Source organism: Neopsephotus bourkii, unplaced genomic scaffold (genome assembly GCF_033783945.1).
Source record: "Neopsephotus bourkii isolate Nb327-2 ecotype Australia unplaced genomic scaffold, CSIRO-AGI_Nbou_v1 NB_1572, whole genome shotgun sequence".
Classification (NCBI taxonomy): Eukaryota; Metazoa; Chordata; class Aves; order Psittaciformes; family Psittacidae; genus Neopsephotus; species Neopsephotus bourkii.
In genome coordinates this window covers 4,024,707-4,045,702 of record NW_026902048.1, presented here as the reverse complement: position 1 = coordinate 4,045,702, position 20,996 = coordinate 4,024,707, and the positions used below count along the sequence as shown (strand labels likewise).

Below are 20,996 nucleotides of genomic sequence, written 5' to 3'. Positions count from 1 at the left end.
CCCATTGCCTCGCAGCCCCGGGGTGCCCCGACGCCGGGGAAAAGGGCACGGAAAGAAACTTTCCCCTCTATGATTGTGTTACCTTTGGCTGAACGTGTAATGAAAATCCTCGGAAAATGTTACACAACACGAGGATACCCTTTTGGAGCAAAGTTTCCAGAAAAGCCTGACCGCTTTCCCCCGGGAGCGAGGGACGATGCTGTGGGGGCGACGTGATCCCCCGGGAAGCGCCAGCGCATCCTCCGCGGCTTCCCCTCTTCCAGCCACAGAAACGCGAGCCCGAAAATAATATAACCAGTCTGCGGCCGCAAACATATCTCTCGCCCTTACAGTGTTACAAAAAGCATTTAAATTAATCAGGGCGCTCCCCACGGCTGCTAATTAGGGAGGGAGGGAAAGGAGGGAGGGCGGGCGGTAGCGCGGCCGCTGGTTTTGCGCCGGGAAAAGATCGGGGGTTGTACCCCCTCCCTCCCCGGGGTACGGAAAGGCCGGGGCCGGTGCTTTGCCCCCGGCCGGGCAATGCGTTGTGCTGCCGGCACCGGCGGGCGCTGCCTGCGGGAGCGAAGGGATGGGGGGGAGAAGGGACACACGCACACACCGGGACACGCAGCTGACCCCGAGCTGTCCGGCGGGATTAGCGAGGACATTACAGCCGGGGAGCTGCATCATCCCTTTTCCCACCCCCGCATACACTAAATCCAACTCCACCGAGAGCTGAAGGGTGGGTTTATTTTATTTCATTTCATTTTATTTTAATTGGCAAGTTCTCGCGATAAAGCAAACCTGGCGAGAGCTCGCTCTCCCCTCCCTCCCCCCCTTCCTCCCTCGCCACCAAAGTTGTGATGAAAAAAGCAGGATAAGTAAGTCTCTTCCACTCCATCACCACCCGGTACTGTGGAGGCATTTTGACCGGAGAGGGGAGGGGGGAGCCGGGCCAGGTGTGGGGGGCTCATCCCTAAATCTCCTCCATCTCATGGTCGGGGTAGGATGCTGGAGGGAGACGAGCAGTCTCCAGGATACCCCTTGTCCCTAAATCCCGAACTGGATATTGCAAGGGTTGCAATTCCCCCCACCCCACCCCGTTTCCCCACTCCTCACAGGAAGCAGCTCTACCGTTCCCATTCCCAACCAGCCAGGCACCACCCCCGGCACAAATCCAGCCAGGGATGCACCTTGTTTCTTGCTACGACATCTATTATTATTATTATTATTATTATTATTATTATTATTATTATTATACCGCTGCTCCGCTGCTGCCAAGCGGAACAGGCTTGATTTTGGTGGCTTGGGATATCTTTTGCGGGGGGCCACAGCAAAATGAAGGGCCATGGGGCGGGAGGATTTAGGGGGATCAGGTGTGGGGCCGGGGCCCCGCTCCTCCCGCCGCTCTCCCGCCCCGCAGCGCCGGTGGCTCCGAGCTGAGCCGGGTGGGTGGGAAGCGGGGCGGGCGCTTGGAAACCCGTCCAATTTTCCCGTGAAAGAAAGGAAAATAATCAAGGGGGATGGGGGGGGGTGGGAGGGACTGCGGTGAATTGGTGTGAAGGAAGTGGGACTATTGCCTTAATTTTGGACAATGATAAGCGAACGAGGTAAAAACAAAACTCGCTTCATTATACACAACAAAATGTAATTTATACCCAGGGATGCCTGTCCGCTGAGATTTACATCATTTGCTGATAGCGATCACACTTATTACTTTCCTTCAAAGACTTTTTTTTCCCCTCCCTTAAAAAAAAAAAAAAAAAGAAAAAAGAAAAAAAAAAGAAAAAAAGAAAAAAAGAGGGCATTTGTGCTAAATTGCCCAATGCTAGTGTGATAACTGTCAAAAGTTTGACATCAAAGGGAACTAATATTATTCAGTTACCAGAGGAGCTGTCTGTCCAAATAAGAATATCTTAATTACTGAATCACAACGGTAGAAAAGGGAACAGATCTGAAAAGGAGAGGGGCTGTCGGTGGGGGTGTTTTGGGGGGGGGAGCTTTCAGTCTGTTCCTTTTTCATGAACCATCTATATTAGGCCACTGTGAGATTCTTAATCATGTTTAGTGGTTTATAGCCTTTCTCTCTCCCCACCGGTCCTCTGAACTTTATAACTATATGTAAACACGTTGTCAGTTTGAAAATAATCTTCTCTGGGTTCTTGTTAGAAGAAATTTCAATCTTCTTCAGTTCTAGATTAGGCAGTCTAGTTTTCTCTATCACTGAATGGACTGGGGTTTCTTGGACAATAATGTGCCAATTGTTGATGGTTTGTGACCCATAAAATGTGAGGGTGACTATTCTGGCTTTGGTATGTAATTATGCAAAACACTTTCTATAAAGGCTTGCCATCTGATCTAATGACAGTCCCTGCGGTCTATTTCAAAAAGGGAGGGTCTCTATATACAGCTCCTGAGAGAAAGAAAAGTAACATTTTGTTTTAATACAAGTTTTATGGGAAAAAATGGATAAATACGGAAACGTCTGACCACGTAGGCAAACGTTTTCGGGACAAACTGAACTGAGGATAAGGTATTTTAATAACTGAATCATAGCAACACCCCGGCTCCATAGCGGAGGGGTAGGGATGGAAATCCCTGTACAAAATAAAACTTATCTCCCAGTTCTCAGCACCTTGGCAGCGAGGGAGGTCGGGGGTGGCCGCCGGGTTCCCGCACCAGCCTCCCACCTCCTTGGGCTCCCCTGATCCCACCAGGGGCATTCATTCACTCCTCCTTTTTAAGTTGCAGAGCAAGCCCGGATCCTACCTTAGCAAGCCTGTGCAAATGAACTGGGCACTTGGGATGACACCTATCATGCTATTAAAGGGTCGGCTATTTCACCTGAGAAATTAACGCCAAGAAAACAATATAATATAAAATAAGTAGTGTCTGCATAACCAGCTCCATCTCTCTCCAAAGGGTCTGGAGCAACAGAGGGTATATTTTATACAGGAGAAAAGGAGGGCAGAAAGGAGACATACGTTCCTTAAAGGAAATGGGGAAAAGTAAGAGATGTTTTGGGGTTTTAGCAATTATCCTTATTTTTTTCCCCTTTCCTCTCCTCCTGCTTTCCTGAAGGAGGGATGCTAAAGGGCTCCGGCTGCTTTGGTTGCTATCAAATGACATTGCTGCTACGTCACGGGACAAAACATAAACACTGCTGCCAATTTAAATTGATGTATAAAGATTAATGGGAGATGAAGCATACTAACAACCTGGATTATAATGGCAGGAATAGTTATTATTTCTCCAGAGCACATACGTCTATACGGGGAGCCATAGGGAGCACACACTCGTCGCTAGAATTTTATCTCTCCACATAGGCATGATGTGTGTCCACCGTGACATGTTTAATTCCCCCGTGGAGTCAACTAATACGATTAAAAAAAGACAGAAAGAAAGCAAGAAAGGCCGGTTAAAAGGGAGAATCAGCAAAATATCAACATGCCACAGAGAGGAAGGAGGAATAGATAATTAGAAGCAAAAGAGGAGCAGGTAATTATGATCTGAAATTAAATATGATGTTGAAGACGTCTCCTTTGTACTGCAGTGAAGATTTCAGATTCATACACATAATAAACACTCAGGTTGTCATCTGGAGGTGCAAATCTGAAAGATATTCCAACAAATGAAGTGCTGGCAGAGAGAGGTATAAAGAGATCTCCGCCTGTCAGGGGTCAGACAGCCTGAGATTGCTTCTAGAGATCTTTTGAAAATTTCACACGATTGAAGGCTTAGGGGCTTTGCTGCGTTCGCATTTCAAACTCAGATCAGCGGGATCACAATCAAAAATAGAGGTCTGGAAAATTTTGATGCAAAGATGGCCACAGGCTTCACTGATTCTTCCCCCCCCTCTCCCGCCTTCTTCTTCTCCCAGACAGACACTCTGACATGACTATGATCCCTGGGATGACAGAGTTGTCAGAAAAGAAAGAGAAAATAGCATCTTGTCTTGTAACTTCCTATCAGTCAAAAGGAATTTAGGATCCTCTTTCCAATAAAAGAGAGGGAGAGGGAGCAAGAGGGGGAGTGGGGGAAGATGAGCCTTTCTTACCAAGCAAAGAAAAGTGAAGAGAGTTCCGTGGTTTATAATTAATATTCCACACCTAAACGTTTCTGATCTCTTCCCTTTACAGTCCTCCCACCCCATCACCTTCTTCTCCTCTACAATTTCAATTTTAGATCAATTCATGTCCTCCGAAACAGTGTGCATAACTGATAGAATATTTGCCACATGCATATCATGCCTAATACCATCTCATTCATTGTATATGCTTACATGAAATATATACCATTTTTACTCGGACTTCATAGATACTTTTTCCTACAAATGTCTCACACCATTATTGTCGTATTTAAAATATTAAACCGTTCTAAGGAAATTTTTTTAAAGTCTAAAAAATAAGTCGGGAAAAAGGCAGGAAATTAAAAATTTAAAAGTGTCCTAAAAGCCGAGGAACAGCAGAAGACGGATTAAACCAAGCGGGAATTGTATTAAAACATATAGTCAGTATATTCTATTTATAACTCTTTCGGAAAGGTCAGGTGCAATAGGAAGTGTTTTATCATCCCAGCTATTTCAAATTAATTGCTATTGATTTGTTGACCAGGAAGAAGCGTAGTTAACTCCGCTCAGGTCTAATTATTGTGGTTTCTAAAAGAAACGATGAGGGTAACTTTCCGAAAAGAACGAGCCGGGGTTGGGAATACGAACTTGCCGGGATGCTCCTTCCTAATTAGCTCCGAGACGAGAGTTTGGGCACCTCGGTTCACGGGAAAGTTGCCCCCTTTGCATTTTACACCCAGGTGCTCTGCAAGCCGAACAGTGGGAAATAGTAAAATATCCCCAGTACTTCACATCCTGCTTGGGTTTTTTGCTTGTTTGGTTAGTTTTTTTTATATATATATTTTATGCTTATATATATTTTTAGCTAACTTCTTGGCGCCTAATGAACTTCCTCAGATAAAGAGAGGACAGGGAAGCAGAGAAAAATCCTTTTGGCAATTGACTTTAAATATATATTTTCTACGAAATAAAATAATTAACAAGAAAGATGAACAATTTTTCCCCTTGGAAGGGATGAAAAAGGGGAGTAACCGGAGTTTCACAATCTCTCTCGAAATACAAACTAACCACTCTGCCAGCTGGGGTGCAGAAAATAACCTCTGCAAAATGCTCCCAATGATGAGATTTGCACTGTTGAAGTTATAAGAAACTCTGTGTTTAAACCTGCCAAAGTTTCCCGTTTCTCCCCCTGCCCGAATCTGACAGTGTTAACTCTGGCGAGTGACATCTCAATAATGAACAAAATATTCACTCCCCCCCCCCCCCCCCCTTTTTTTTTGCTATCTGAAACGATTAGTTCATTAACAAACAAACCCCCATTGAAAGTGAACCCCACTTTTCTTATCTGAAGGATGAGAATTTTAAGGATAAAAATTAGGGATCCACTGGAGGGTGGGAAGATAAAAACTTTCGCAAGATGCGTTTGGGGTGTATTTTCCTCTGCTGACAATATTTCTACGTTGTGTCACAAAACGGAACCTACGTGGTAGCGGAAGCGATTTCCCGAAGATAATAAAAAAGACTGATTTAAAACAAAGTAATTCGAACACGCAGAGATGGGTTGATTCGAAGGACGATCAAAATCGTGTTTGGGGGGGATAATTATTTAATATTTTCCCTTCAGAAAAGATAAACCAGAATTAGGAGGTTTCAGGCTTTTGTGCCTGGATCTGGTGATGTGGTTGCAATACAGGTTTTCGGGTGCAAATTTACGAATAGGAAAATGAAGATAAAAAAACCTCACAAACCGATTTAGAAACACGCAATACTAAGGGCATTTGACGGGCAGTGAGGAGAAATAGAAATAAATCAATTTATAAGAACTATTTCCCTTATTGAGGGAAATTTTGCACTTGTACAGCATAAATTTCAGCTTTTGCCGGATTTCCCGCTTTGAGCGAAACAAACTGTATTCGAGGGGGAAAAAAAGTAGGAAAACGGCTGCCTTTGCCATGCAGCTGCCCTGGGAAGCAGCATGTTTATGTTCTTCTCGGGTTGATAGTTTTAAATCTCTGCGAATGTCCCGTCCCGCTGCGGGGAGCTGGTACCTGGTCGGAGGGGTGGGAGGGGAAGAGGCAGCAAACGAACTTGGCAGGGTGGGATCGTTGCCATTCGGGGCAGGAGTTTAGGTCCAACTTTTCCTTGGAAAGAGTCGAAAGAATGCAATATGAACGAGTTGGGATGCGAGGGGGGCGGTGGGAGCCGGACTGAAGTGGGGAACCCCCTCCCGCGGTTGGAAAGGAGGCAAGGATTTGTATTCCTTCCAGCCAGAGATGGATAAGATTTTCCTGACAACTGCAAAACGTAGGGGCTCGGACCTTTGTTCTGGGGCTGACGATTGCAATTTGGAGGTGGCTACTTCTGTTTCCTTCCCTTGAAAGGGAAGCGGGACAGTCCGTGGCTGGAGCTTATTTTCTGCGTAATAAAGTTTCCACAGATCAAGGGTGGGGTTTAAAAATGATTATTATTTATTTGTTTGTTTGTTTTGAAGCGTGGCCAACAGCTCGCTAACAAACGTGGAAATTCATGGGAAAGCTACTGGTAACTCCAGCCGCTTGGCGAGCGCGTCCCCAGCCCGGGGCAGGAGCAGGGGAAAGGGCTCGATCCTGCCTCCCTTTCTCAGGGAAATCTACCTGGCTTTCATCCCGGTCTCTGTATTTTTTTGGGTGTATATTATTTTTAATTCCCAAAATCGCGATGCCCAAATAGTGATACCTTATCACATCTCCCCCTTCCCAGCATCCAGCCTTCCAGGATCATCTCAGTTTCAGCGGCGGGATCAAACCCCTGATAGCTCTGAGCGCTAGATGTGAGTCCCGGGTCCCGATCCTGACAGCTCCCCCCCCCCAGCCCCCCCCGGGGCACCACCCTTTTGCACCCCGGTGCGGGGTCCGCCGGACGACCGGGATGGAAACAGCATCAGTTACGTGTGTCGAAACGAAAATAACCCCCCTTCGGCACACAACGCCTTTCGTACACCCCCGAGTAAATGAAATCCTCCTCAAATCTTCTCAGTTGCAACTGGAGACGGCAGCTAATATTACCGTTAATTGAGATGAGAGCTGCGCCTGACTTATGGGGAGTTTCAGGGTTTTTTTTTAACACGAGTGATTTAGGGTTTCTCAGCTCCCCGCTAACACCTTGCAGCCCCGACGTGAAACATCACCTTCGAGCACACTTTGTACCGGGCTGGGAGCGGGGGTTTAACAGGGATCTATACATACGGCCTGCGATATATAGGTTGCTCTGTGCGCGTTTGCCATGGAAGAGTGGTTTGATGACACGACGGTGTGTCGCCTCTCGGTGTGTGTCCCCACGGGGCACATCCACCCTCCGTGGGTACCAGGACGCGAGTGTGTTCCCTCAGGGGGAGGTCTGCAAGGGGCTCGGTGCCTCCGCCTGGTTTGGGTGCACCCAGGGGCCGCGGGGCTTGGCCGAGGTGGGGGGACACCACCGGCATTATTCCCAGGCACCAAATACCGCTGTGGAGATTTCAAATGATCTTTCTAATTCCACATTTTATACTTTATGATTTCTTGCCAGCATCTCAGTGTGTTTCTGTTTAGTTATACTAAGCTCCTTGAAATTAATTAACCTGTGGTCAGCAACCCAAAAAAAAAAAAAAAAAAAAAAAAAAAGAAGAGAAGGGAATACTGGTTAAGCTATATTCCTTTACAACGTTTGGTCACAGTTAGTTACAGAATTTTCCAGCTGTGAAGATGATGTACACTATTTACTGTAATTGAATTGCTGTTATAACACCTTTCAAGAGGAAAAGTGATACATGACAAAAGTTGAGCTGATGCAGAGGCCCCCCTTTTTCTTTCCCCCCATGCTTATCTGGAATAAAAACTTCACCGCAGAGAGTGCGGACCCGTGTCTACCCTCGGGTGGGTGAGGAGCTGCGGAGTCCCCTTCGCACTCGCGTTAAACCCACGGCCCCGGGCAAACTCCCTGCATCCAGCCGGGAATTCCAGGCTGAAACTGGCGCCGGGCTCAGCCCCGGTACTGCTCGATCGTATCCTAGTATCAGCCCAGCGCAGCCTGCGAGGAGAGGGAGAGGCTGCTCGTTTGTAGCTTAAAGCGCCGAAAACAGCCATTCTCATGTTTGGATTTATTGGATTTATTCCCTTCCAACTCGTAATAGATTCTCTAGAGCATCAGAGAGATTATTTTATAAAGTAAATTCAGAGCAGGCTGTTCATTAGATCCCATTATTATTAAAAGGGGACGATCAGTAGGAAAAAAAAATCATCTAATTTGGAGGAAAAAAAGCGACACATTTTAAATAATTTCTGTAACTTTTGCTACCTTTGGCGTTTTTGGCAAGAGAACAAATAAAAAGCCGGAGGAGTTGGATGTGTTTTTCCCTCTCTCTCTCTCTCTCTGTATTTTTTTCCCTTCTCAGTGCCACATAACAGCCTTTCCTCCTTCAACTTCAAAGAGGACTGAAAGGACAAACATTCTGATACAGCTAATAATACACGGAGAGAAAGAATTTGCATTCCTTAGCAAATATAAGTGCTCATTAATAGAATCGTGTATTTGGCTATGAACATCTTGCCAGTACCGCTGGGAGACAGAAAAGTGTTCGTGTGGGGAGGGTTTGAGGAAGAGTTTTGATTGACGTTATAGGAGCCACATCTTCCCCTTTCCCCCCAGTCATGTGTATTAGGTCAACGATTACTATTTAAAAAAAGGGGGGGGGGGGGGAGGAAAGGAAAAGTGAAGTAATAATCATAAAGGAACAGATGGGGACAGAGTGCTCTGCGACTTCTGAAAGGCACAGCAAGGACTTGCTGCCTATAAACTCATCAAGGTAATGCTAATTTCCCTCTTAGGCCGTGTTGTAGCTCCCAGGCCGGCCGCTTTGCCACGGGGTCCCGCATCCGGACCTCATCCTCATCCATACCCACGCCCTTCGGGGGTGCCGCTTCCCCCCATTTACCTCCTCCTGAGGGTTTAGGGAAGAGGAGTCACCCCCTTATGGGGCTCCGGCTGCGCGGAGGGGCACGGATGGGTGCGGAGGGGCGCGGGGCTCTCTCCCGCACGCTTTCTCGCCTCCCGGCTCCCGCGGGCCCTTCGCCGTGCTGTGCCCATAGGGCACGAGCCTGATCTATAGGTGCCCGTAGGTGCCCTGAGCTTCTCCATTGGCAGGGCACCCATTTTGAGGCCATCGATCTGGGGTGCAGCATCCCTATGGACCACCCCGGGAGCTCTCTTTTTCCAGACAACACTTTCCCAGTCTCTAAGCTGAGGTGATTCTATAGGTGGTAATAATAGGGATATAGGTGGGAATAATGGGGATAATAGGTGTGAAATAGTAAACAAAATTAAAGTTGCTTTGTGATTAAAACTTTGTCCATCTGCCTGAGCTAAAGACAACTTCAGTGATTACTCAGTTTATTTTACCATCATGTGAACTCTATTTTTATTCCCAGTTACCATACTATAAATTTGGACATCTTCTTCCCCATAGAGAAGTCTTCTTCAAGAGGGAATAAATCAGCTCTGTGTGAACCCCAGGAAAGTTTACTGACACCTGTTTTCAGCACAATAAATTCTATAAAAGGGTAAAATCTTAGAGAAATTAAAAAGCAGCTTTGCCTTTTAAGGTGATTATTTGGGGTTCTCTCTCCTGGCTTATGCCCACAGTGACTGTTTCACATCTTGCTACAAAGGATGTCCAAATATCTGGGCAGCACAGACTGAGTAGGGGTGTCTGCAAGGCGACTGAGAGAGAAGATATGCTGGATCAGAACTGCAGCTAGACATAGGGACTACAATTTGATCACTGGGTTTCCATCATCTGGTTTAAGCATTTTAAAGGTGAACAATGTATCTTGAACTGCCATTTTGAAGGGACTGTTGAGTTTATTATTACTTCAGTCTTTAACATCAGGTTTGGATATCTAGAGATGCTAACCCCTCATTCAGCTGCAAGGTTGAGAGCTCGGTATAAACTCTGAGCAAGGATACAAACCTCTGCTGACTTTTCTACACCACACGTTGTTGCTGATGGTTCCTTTTTGGCTTTCACTCTTTCAGACTTATACAAAGAAGTTGTCTTTGCCTGGTAGTTTCTTTAGTTTTTGTTAGATTTGGGAGCAGCTTTTATGCGTTAATGTGAGTGTATTTATATTATTCAAACGCAGTGAACATAATTTGCCTACAACTTCAGTGGGACCATATTTCACCAGAGATGCATGTGAACACCAGTGCTAGGAAAGCATCACTTGTGGTTCTCTAGGATGGTTTGTGTACGGCAAGAGCAGAAACATGCTTTGCCTTCAAAGAAGTCCTGTATTTTATTAGCATAATCTGTAGAAATTGTCACTCAGGGGCTTGTTGTTGGCTTAGGCCCAGCAGTCACTGGTCTGGTAACCTCCTGGCTAGGTCTGGGATTAAAAAGTCGAAAGTTTTTGGTTCATTCAGAAGTGGGAGCCTCCGTCTGCTCACACTGACGTCTGCGTTGCCTCTTTGTTCTGTCCCAGTGGTCCCCAGCCCACGCTGGCCTCAGAATAATAATATCAAGCAAGGAATGCGCTGTTTTGTTTTTCTGCTCCCCTGTCCTCATCCTTTTTAACTGCTTAGGCTGTGAGCAGCCTTGGAGGGTCCATAAGGTTAACAAATTGGGAATTTCAACCCCCTTTGTTTCAGCCTCCCCTGAAACATGCCTGTTGGCTTTGCTCCGGGGCCATGAACCCAGGAATCCTTCCCAACAGACAGCATCAAGGTCCCGCAAGCTCACAGGGCCCTAAGCTGCTGGGCCAGCCTCAGCAGGGGACTGCCCCAGGGTGAGGAGCATGGATCTTCAGGGATGAAACAAACTGTTTCAGATGCAATGAATTGGACATCTGTTTCATCAGAGAGGAAAAGAAAAAATTCATCAGCTGTAATGAGAGATGCTAAGATATTTTGGTATGTTGATAGGCTGCCTCCTGCTCCTCACAGCTGGAACAAATACACTACCTAATCTATTGGCCCCTAGGAATGATTTTTTTTCCCTTGGGTAATACCTTTTCTGCACATCAGAGCACTGGATTATCGGTAGCATGCACTCGATGCTTTTCAGTGCACTCTTTAGTGGTATTGGGTTATTGCCAGTCTTCAATTTACCTGCAAGTCCTCTTATCTTTAGTCTGTGGATCCACTTTATGCTGGATTTCTTAAATACATTATGTCTTCCTGTACAAGCTATTGTTTTTTAATCCAGCAGCTCTACCAGTGCTAAAAGTCTAGTTTGTTTATTAATAAGGGATCTGCTTTAACCCTCAGCTTGTCCTCTGAGATTCACCTCCTCCAAATGCTTCCCTACCTTTTACATGTGCTGGACCAGGAGGGCAGGACTTGTTCCTACATTAAGAACATCTCAGTGTTGTCCATCACCTGCAGTAGTCTGTTGCTCAGTGCTGGGTGCCCTCCCATGTGCTTTTTGTTTTATAAAGAGCTCATAGAATCATAGAAGAGTTTGGGTTGGAAGGGACCTTCAAAGCTCATCTAGTTCCAACCCACTGCAATGAGCAAGGACATCTTCAACTAGATCAGGTTGCCCAGAATCCCTTGGTTCATGGGATTGTTATTAGCAGCTTTGTGTGGATTCTGAAAGGTTTTCTGGTGTGTTCCTGAACCTGATTACATTTCCCCCTTTCCTGATTACATTACAGGCCGGTTTTGTGCACAGGTTCAGCAAACTGAACTCTACAGTTGTTTGTGCTAACTTATTTTTCCTGTAAATACGGTATTCTTTTTGCAGCCTGTTCTGGAAGGAATCCTTCTGCAGCTCTTATTTACACCATTCCCAGCTGCTGTGTTTCTCAAGGTGCAGCTCTTCTGCTTTTATGAGTACTTTCCTCCTTGCAAACAGCTGACCTCTACCCAACCCATCTCACACACCACGGGCTGAAGAACGCTGTGAAAGATGTTTCTGCTTCTAACACAAAGCATGTGCTTTTCTTTTGAAAAACAGTGACCAAGTATAGCTGGGATTTTAGCCAGGCACTTGCAGACCAACTTCATTGCATTGCCTACAAGAGGACTATTACATCCCAGTGGACAACTGCCTTTTCCAAGCTCCTTGCATCTGCCCCAGCAGTGGCCCATTTCCAAAGTGCTGTCACCCACGTTTGTTCAATACTTGCTGTATTATAGTCTCTTCTGGAAGCAGGATCCTGTCTGAAGCTACTGATAACAGCTTGTTGTGCTGTTGACACGGTTGCAGATCCTGTGGCTCCCTATATTTCTTTTTTTAGCAGCAGCATTCCTGCTCTCTATTTTTTTTTTAAGCCTTCCTTTCATTAAATTGTGCTGATACTACAGAAAATTGTCAGCTGTCCATTCCTTCTCTAGACATGGAATGTATCTATATGTATATATATGTATATATGTATGTATAATCACAGCAAGGGGAAGAAAGGGTCAGGTGTTGCTATGGAAAGAGACTATTAATCTGGGACAGAACTGGTAGTAGGGGAGGTGAGAGCCTTCCCCTGCACAAAATAAGCCTTTAAAAGGAAGCTCACGAAGAGCTCAGCCCTTCTCCAGGGAACACCTGCCCCAAGTTCAGTAATTTGGTAATTTGCTCCTCTTATTGCTTGCCTTTGATGAAGGCTCTTCAACCAGATTTTCACTGATCTAAATGCAGCCTAGTTTCAACTAGTCTGGGTTAAATTAGAAAGAAGATTTGTATGAGGTATTGGCTTGAATGCTTTACAAAGAGCTTGATGGCAAGGTCCTGAAGATTATCATATGTTTCTCAAAAATCCTGTGATGGCTCACACCAGCCAAGCATCTACTTATATGCATAAACCACCTTTCGCTTTTAACGATGTATCCAAAAGGAAAGAAGAGGAAGTTGGAGGCAAGGTGAGACATTATCCCCTTTCTTGTCTATTCTGTTATGCCCCTTGCAGATCAAAGCTGCATAACACTCTCTGGTCCATCATGGTCTTGGGTATCATCAGGGACTGTCACATCAACCAGCCTGTGGCAGAGGAATTCAGCTCTGCTCTTATTCACTAACTCCATAGCTGCCCAGGAGGAGGGAGTGGAGGAGAATCCACTGGTGCTTTTGCAGAGCTGGTTTCCCTTTGCTCCAGATGCACACAAGTGGCTTCAACTTCCCGAGGCTCCCAGTGAGGATGGGATTGGAGCAGCCACTCCAACCCACCAACTGGTCTTTACCTAAGTGCCCCACAAAACAGAGGTGACACATTATTGACTGTGACATCTGGATTGCATTTAAAACTAATAGGATGAAAGGTAGATTTGCCAGCTGAATTTCTGATCTATAAAGCTTAGGTTGCACTCTGGGTGTTTTTACATCATCAGAAGAATTTCACCTCTGTGTATATTTTTAGCAGCCTGTCCAATAGCTTCATACTGGTTCTGGCTCAGCACTGGAGCTAGGAGTAAAGAGTTAAATTAGTTTCTTCCCATAAAGCAGGATTTTGCAACCCATTTCACTTTTCCAGCCCCTTCTGTTTTTCTCACTGACTGCAGACCTGCCAGCTGATGTTACCTCTCCCAGTCACTTTCAGGTTGCCTCATGGACCATAAGGTCTCTCCCGGCCAAAGGCTGAAAACTACTGCTTGGAGGATGGTGAATGAGCATAATAAGCCTCTCTCAGGGTCACTGGCCTGGCACGATGCTCACACACACCATGTAATGTGCTACAAGGAACATTTTATTTTTTGCTCAGCCTGTCAGTCTCAATTTCAACTCTTTTAAACTTTTCCTTTGCCACAGGAAACACCAGAGGACTGCGGAAGATGACCATCAGCTTATATAGCGTAAAGAAGAGTTGGCTTAGATATTACAGTATTAACATTTCCATGGGTCTCCCTTATCTCTAGCATTTTTTGATTTTCATCAGAAGTTGATTGATTCTGGCATTTTTGTGTTGCTCTGGACCCTTAAAGCCTGGTAAGAAATCATCATCTCTGGCTTTTAAACCTTCACAATCTGAATGTGTCTCTTTGCAGGCACATGCGCCTGTGTGCAGACACACAGTTGTATTTCAATACACAGAGAAAGGTGTTTATGTTATGTATCTCTCTGGAAATCGAGTCTGTGAAACAGGGATGGCTCTTTCTTCTAAGCATTTAGAAACATTCCATGACCCCTCTCTGCATTTGCAGAGCAGATTTTGCTGCACAACCAGCACTTAAGAGAAGGGTTTGTGGCCCCAGCTGCTGTGTTAGGGTGGTTTTCCCTCTCCAGCAGTAACTTTTGAACATGGAGAAGCAAACGGTAGCATACTTGTAAGTACTTGAAGTGGTTTTGCTGATCAGGGTTCAGAGCTCCAGTTAGTCATTATTTCATAGCACAGAAGAAATACAGCCTGTCTTCTCTTAGTGACAGGCACACCCAGTGCGTGGTACCACTAATATACAGTGATGAGAATTAAAAAAGGAATTAACTAAAACTGGCCTATTCAAAACTTCAGGATAAGGATCAAGACGTTACCTGGTGTGATCATCAGCGGTCACTGATGACAAGAACACTGGGGAGATGGGGGGGGGAGATGAAAAGCAAAAGCTTATGGTATGCCTCGGGCAGACAAAAGAAGAGTCAGTAAGAAACACTTATATTTTCCAGAGCAAAGAGATTAATTAGCAAGGAGGGCTGATTTTGCAGCACAGAGCAGGTTTTCTGCACAAATGGGATTGAATAGCACCATTATAGAGATGGAGTTGTGTTTCTTCTCTTGGGAATCCATGGTTTGTTTGCTAGCGAGGGAAGAGGGACTCCTTAGTTCTGCCAGTAAATCTATCCCCAGTGAAAGCAAATCTTAGTAAATAGGGAAGTTGGTTTGTCTGGGGGCTTTTTTGTTTGCTTGGGTGGGCTGTTTTTTTTGCATGTTCACGTGTGCCTTGTTAACTGGTGGTGTCCATCCACATCCCTGCAAGTGCTCCTTGAAGCTAAGAGTGTTTACAGGGTAAAGTGATGAAAGAAAGGGAGCATCACCACCACCTTACACTGTTGTCACATACTTTGCATCCAGTGGCCATTTTAAAGTAAATGACAACTTATGAGACAGATTGTCTGCTACATTTTACCTATTTGTCATGATCTCAACAATTTCTGTTACAGTTCCCACCTCAGGAACATTTCTTAAATGACAGGAAAGTGGGACTGTTTGGCCACTTTTATGCTGAAGGAGTGCCATGAAAGGAGGATAGGGAAAATGGATGGAAAAAAGGCAGTTGCATAAGATGTGGCTAACCAGATGATTCAATCTGGCATCACTAGGGAGAAAGGAACTGAGATATAGGAAGAATTACATATATATATATATATATAAAGAAAGCATATGGGCATCTGGAAGGTGAGGTTAAGAAGTATGACCTTGCTGTAGGATGGAAAAAAGGAGTGTAAAGGATCCCTGTAAGAGAGGCACAGGATGCTGAGAAAAGTGATTTATCACTTGGTTTTTGGGTTGGGTGACAGATGGGAGGCTGTGGAGAGGAAGAAGACACAGAAAGGAGGAGAAAGGGGCACACAGCAGACTAGGCTAGACCTCAGAAGGGTGGTGAAGGGAAGGTGACAGGCGATGTAGGTTGGGAGGGAGCCGGGGATGGTTGCCAACCTGCTTGGTGATGGGGTGGCATTGTCAGTGATGACACTGTCAGGGATGGCAGGCAACGGGAGTAGGATAGGGGGGATATAGGAGAAGAAAGAACTCTCAGCACTGACATGGGAGGGGTGAGTTCAGTTCTGATCTCTCAGTGCAGTTCCTCGAAATCTGGGGCCATCTGGACACAGTCCTGTCCCTCATACAAGCTGTCAGCAGCACCGAGGGATTGCTCTGGCAGCCAGGACTTCCTGGCACATCCAAGAGCCTCTGTGCTGATGGCCAGGAGGGCAGATGGCACCGGATGCACTACAGTGGCTTTGCACCACCTGGTGCCCCCAGTTTCAGGGGAGTCCTGCAGAGCCAGGTGAGCCCCTGGCTCCAGGCACTGCAGTGTCACTCAGCCCGATGGTGTAGAGCCACATTGCAGTGAGCAGACACCCAAACACCTTCAAGGATATGAGCAGTGGTGCAAACCTTCAGGGTGGCCACATTTGGTATTGTTTGGTTGTGTTTTGTCAGGCATCACCAAAGCAACAGCCTGAGGTGGGTGGCAAAGCAGGAGAGTGAGAACTTGGCTGACACAGATGTCTGAAAAGGAATAGGTATTTGTAGTAACTGGTTTCTTCAACCCCATCTTCCTTTGCTCAGCGTAGTCCTGATGAGTAAATTCAGATTTGGGCTTTTGTTTTGAGTTTCTCCATCCATAGATATGAGTCTCTGCAAATGTTGGCTATTCCTTTTCATGGGCACCTATACATTAAAGATTATTTTATTCCAGAAGTATTTTATTGGCTTTTAACCATCCCAATAGCAACACTAGTTTATTATAGCGTATCTGGAGGATGTGGTATATCTGGACAGCATATCCTCATAGCATAGCATAATGGGGATCTGAAAAGTAAAAGATTTGGGGAAAGAAAGTGATGGTATGTGTTTATTACTGAGCTTAGAGGTGTGAAAAATAAAGCAAGTGATTACAGCTCCTCAATGAAAAAAATCAAGGCTTCAGTAAAGACAGTATAAAATTGTGTTAGAAGAGATGCGATGGGACGCAAATAGTGACTGCATATTGGTTAAAGGGTCAATTCACCCTGGCTGAGGAGCACTGGCTGTTCCTCCTCTCACCTCAGGCGCTGCTTGCAGATACGTGAGAGAGGGAAGAGGTAGTAGTCAGTTTGTCCCAACCAGATCCCTAACAAACTCTTCTGATAGAAGAGACCCCGAGACTTTCTAGCTTGGATCCCATATGTGCATGTATTTCTTCTACTGGAAAATGTGAATGTTTAAAAATAAATTACATCTATTTCAGTTAAACTAAGACTTCTCAAATCTATGTATGACTTTCTGGTCAAAACCAATAAGGGTAACATTGACCCACAGTGAAGATATTCACAGAGTGAAATAGAAAGATAAATAGGAGGTCTGAGTTTTCTCTGCATCATAACCAGGTTCCCTAAGTATTAATTTATTAGTCATCTAGTAAAGGGAAGATAGGAGGAAAAAAAAAAATAAAATAATTCAAATTGATAAATTGTATTTAATTGTATTGTTTTATTTGTTAATTGTTTTAATTGTATTTTATCACAATACGTGAAAATTGATGTAATGAATTCCTATGCAAGCAAATACCTATAAACACACAAATAACTGTGTACCCATACTGGGCTCATAGAAATCAGAGACGAGCCTCAGAAATTTACCTTAAACTATGTTAGACTGCACAGCAATGTCACTCTACCCCAGAAGAGCATCTTGCCCAGCATCCACTGTATGGTTATACACTCTGCTTTGGGACTGCACTAACATGGCAGCTTAGGAAGTACACTTAAATGACCTGAATAGTGTGACACATGACCATCCCAATCTCCTTTTTCAGATAGGTCAAAAAGATGAAAACCACTGACACCATAGCCTTGACACTTGAAAGAATGCTGTAAGTACAGTGAATGTTGTTCGGGGAAGGGACGTATTAGCTGTAAATATTATTAAAGCAGATACTGATTTAAAAATGCATGAACTGTAGAAGAAAGGGAACCATGGCACAACCTGTTAGCAATAAAATTGGAAAGAGAAACATTGCTTACCCAGCTGGTAAAATCATGGAGAGTAAAACCAAGTGAAAAATAAACACCAGATTTAGATGCACACTCAATATATCTGGCTGCCTGCAAAAGCTGGTGCTACTAAGGAAGAGAACTCTATAATCACACCAAAACTATCCAAGTCTGTTCAGATCTCTACAACTGCAGAGTCTCTCAGCCACCTTCACTCACACAGCAAGCAAGCAGTGACCCAGCTCTACCTATGCTCACTCTGCTGACACAGAGGACTGGACTTAGACTCAGAACAGATTAATCTTCATAGAATCATACAATCATATGGAATCATACAAACACAGAATCATAGGTTGGAAGGGACCTTAAAGATCACCTAGTTCCACCCCTCTGCCGTGGGCAGGGACACCTTCCACTAGAGCAGGTTGCTCCAAACCCCTGTGTCCAACCTGGCCTTGAACACTGCCAGGGATGGGGCAGCCACAGCTTCTCTGGGCACCCTGTGCCAGCGCCTCAGCACCCTCACAGGGGAGAGCTTCTGCCTAATATTTAATCTAAATCTAGCATCTTTCATTTTGAGACCATTACCCCTCATCCTATCACTACACTCCTTGATATCTTGGACATCTATATTCCCTCAAAGGATCCAGAGACAGCTTTACAATCATAAACAGAATGAATTTCAGGAGTATGGAATTAATACCCATTGGGAGACTTCGGTGCTAAACATCCACTGATTTCAAAAGAGAAGTTTTAAAAACTTCTTTTGTTTCCTGATTAGCTCCTATGAACACAGTTTCTGGGTGTCCGAGCTCTCATGAAAAATCAAAGGAAGCCTGCATGCAAAGTGAGAGTACAGTTGTCACTTTGGTTTACCCATGCTTGTCCCGGAAAATGAAAAGAGGCTTTTCTCACTTTGTTTTTTTTTTTTTTACATGCACTTGTGCAACACAGTTGTCTTTGGAGTTAAACTTCTCATTGTCGTGTTGGAAACCCAAAGTGTGAATGCAAATCCCCTGATGGCTTAGTCCCGCGTTTCTGAGCCTCATTGCAGAGACATCTTTGAAAATTTGGCCCCATTTTGTAGTGATAACATGACAGATTCCTCTTGTGCTGAAATTCTGGTGAGCAGTGTGCCTGGAGGCTTGGCTCCTTTGCTAGGATTAAAGTCTGGGGTTTAAAGACAGTAGCTTATTTCCCCCCCTCCACACTCCTCCAACAGCCATCAAAATAGAGATATCTGCTTTGAGAGGAAAACAAATCCACAGATACAGAATTACAGTTATCCCAACTGACTGGTGTTTGAAATCTCCCAACTAAGCCTGTGCTCCCTGGTTAAATTCCTCTGCCTGAACCTGGAGCTGGTTTTCACTGTTCTTCCATTGCTTTGAGCAGGCAGGATTTCTAGAGAAGCTCGCTTTCACCCTGTTTTCTTCAGAAATGGAACTGCATTTCTGTCTCTTACTGATCCTGAGCATATAACTTATGTGACTTCTCACCTTAGGTTCCCATTAAAGGACCTGGTAAGTTGGGTGGGTAGCTCTCCTTCCCCAGTTCCTGAACTCTCATTGTTTGTCACACGAAAGGGCACCTTTGTGCCAGGATCAAGTCCTCCAGCTCCTTCACTTCTTCAAAGATATCTTTTTATGATAGAAATTTTTCTCAAGCCCTTGCCAATTAAGTTCAGTTTAATAACTCTGACCATTTATGTGACACATTTCATCTTGGAAGAGCTAATAAAAACACTAATTACTGTTCAGAGTGCTCCCAAGAGGCAGATTTTCATTATCACACCCTCATTCCATTGTTAGGGAAACTGAGGCAACGTGATTTGCATAAGACACCAGACTGGAACCCTTGCCAAACCACCCAGTTGAGTTCAGTGCTGCACGGTTTCCCATGTGGGGCAAAATCTACTTCTTTTAGGTATAAATGGAGGAAAATCTCCAGTTTTAATTCCAGGGTTCAGCAAAAGAAGCAACCAAGAGCACAGAGCTGTCAAGTCTTTGAGTAGCTACTTCTTCCTCATGTTCTGATTAAGCTCCCTGCTGTTGCCTCAACTCCCTTGGCAAACGTGGAGGTTCCTCTCAAAGACAGCAAGCTCTTTTGGGTACAAAAGACATGCAGAAGTCTCACAATGGCTTCCAGGGGCGTTTGTATTGGGGTTCAGTGAATTCATCCAACGATGTATGTTGAGATGAATTATCCATGCGATCATGACTATGCTGCTACACCAGATCTCTGTAACTATCAACAGCTTCTGAGTCATTTGAGGGAAGATATGAAGGTGAGTGGAGGGAGCCAGACCATGAAAATGATGTCTGTACATCTTCCAGTTCTTTTCTGGGCATTAAACTTATAATGCCAGGGCAATGTGTCTCAATTTGAGAAATTTAATGCCTTCAAAGCACCACCAAAGCACAATTAGCAAATAGAAAAGAAAAATAAACAAAACACCCCAACCCAATGGAAGTCAAGCAGGAGACTCTATGTAGTTCTCACATCAAAGGAATATTACTTGTGCTTTCATCTCCCTTTCCCCTTGTGAGTTAAAAGTACAATGTATCACCGCATATTTAAAGCGTTTTCCATTTTGAAAGCTTAAATGTCAGTGTAATTCCCCCAATGCTAATTTCTGTTGTGCTGTTCCAGGCTGGTACTTCAACAGAACATCTCTCACTTTCCACATGATTATCTCCATCTCTGCCTTTGATAGGTTTGCATTCAATTGCTTCAAGTATTCACTCTGGATTTGAACCAGTTGGTATTCCTTGACAATTTGCTTTGAACACTGTCAAATAAGGTATGGTACTGCCTTTTATGGGGTGTTTTTGATGTCTTACTTTCCCCTGGTTCCTCTGTCCTTTTCTCTTTCTAATGTGGGATCGTGTGGTTGCACCTAGACTCACTCACTCTTTGGAGCAATCTATAATAGAACCACTTGGAAAAGAACATATCTTATTTTTACTTTTCTATGTTTCTTTCATTAGAATGAACTTTGCATTGGAGGATTATTGACAAATATGTTTTAAAAAGATGTGAATAAAAACCTTTATGGTCCATCTTGTGGTAAAAAGCGGGTATTTCTTTGCTCATTTGAATGTCAGTAGATTATTTACGCTGGTGCAATGTTTTGAAGAGATAAAATACTCCCCACTGTGCTACATGCAAATCTCTGCAATGTAAACATAAATAGTTGTTGCACATGCATAATCAAAGATTTTTTTTTGTAATTATTGTTGGGTAGTTCAGTCCTCTAATGGCATCATCTGGTGTAAACCAGTGTAGCCCTACTGAAGTCTGCAAAGTCCCTAC

At 44.6% G+C, this 20,996-nt stretch overlaps 1 long non-coding RNA gene across 1 annotated transcript in view; it reads left to right on the top strand.

Moving 5' to 3' along the window:
* The window catches only part of LOC133221974 (uncharacterized), a 30,363-nt gene extending 9,620 nt beyond the window's left edge, over positions 1-20,743 (top strand). The window contains exons 2-3 of the long non-coding RNA XR_009728136.1: positions 12,961-13,309; positions 20,334-20,743. This is a non-coding gene — a long non-coding RNA (uncharacterized LOC133221974). The remainder of the gene's footprint in view (positions 1-12,960; positions 13,310-20,333) is intronic.
* The last annotated feature ends 253 nt before the right edge of the window (positions 20,744-20,996 follow it).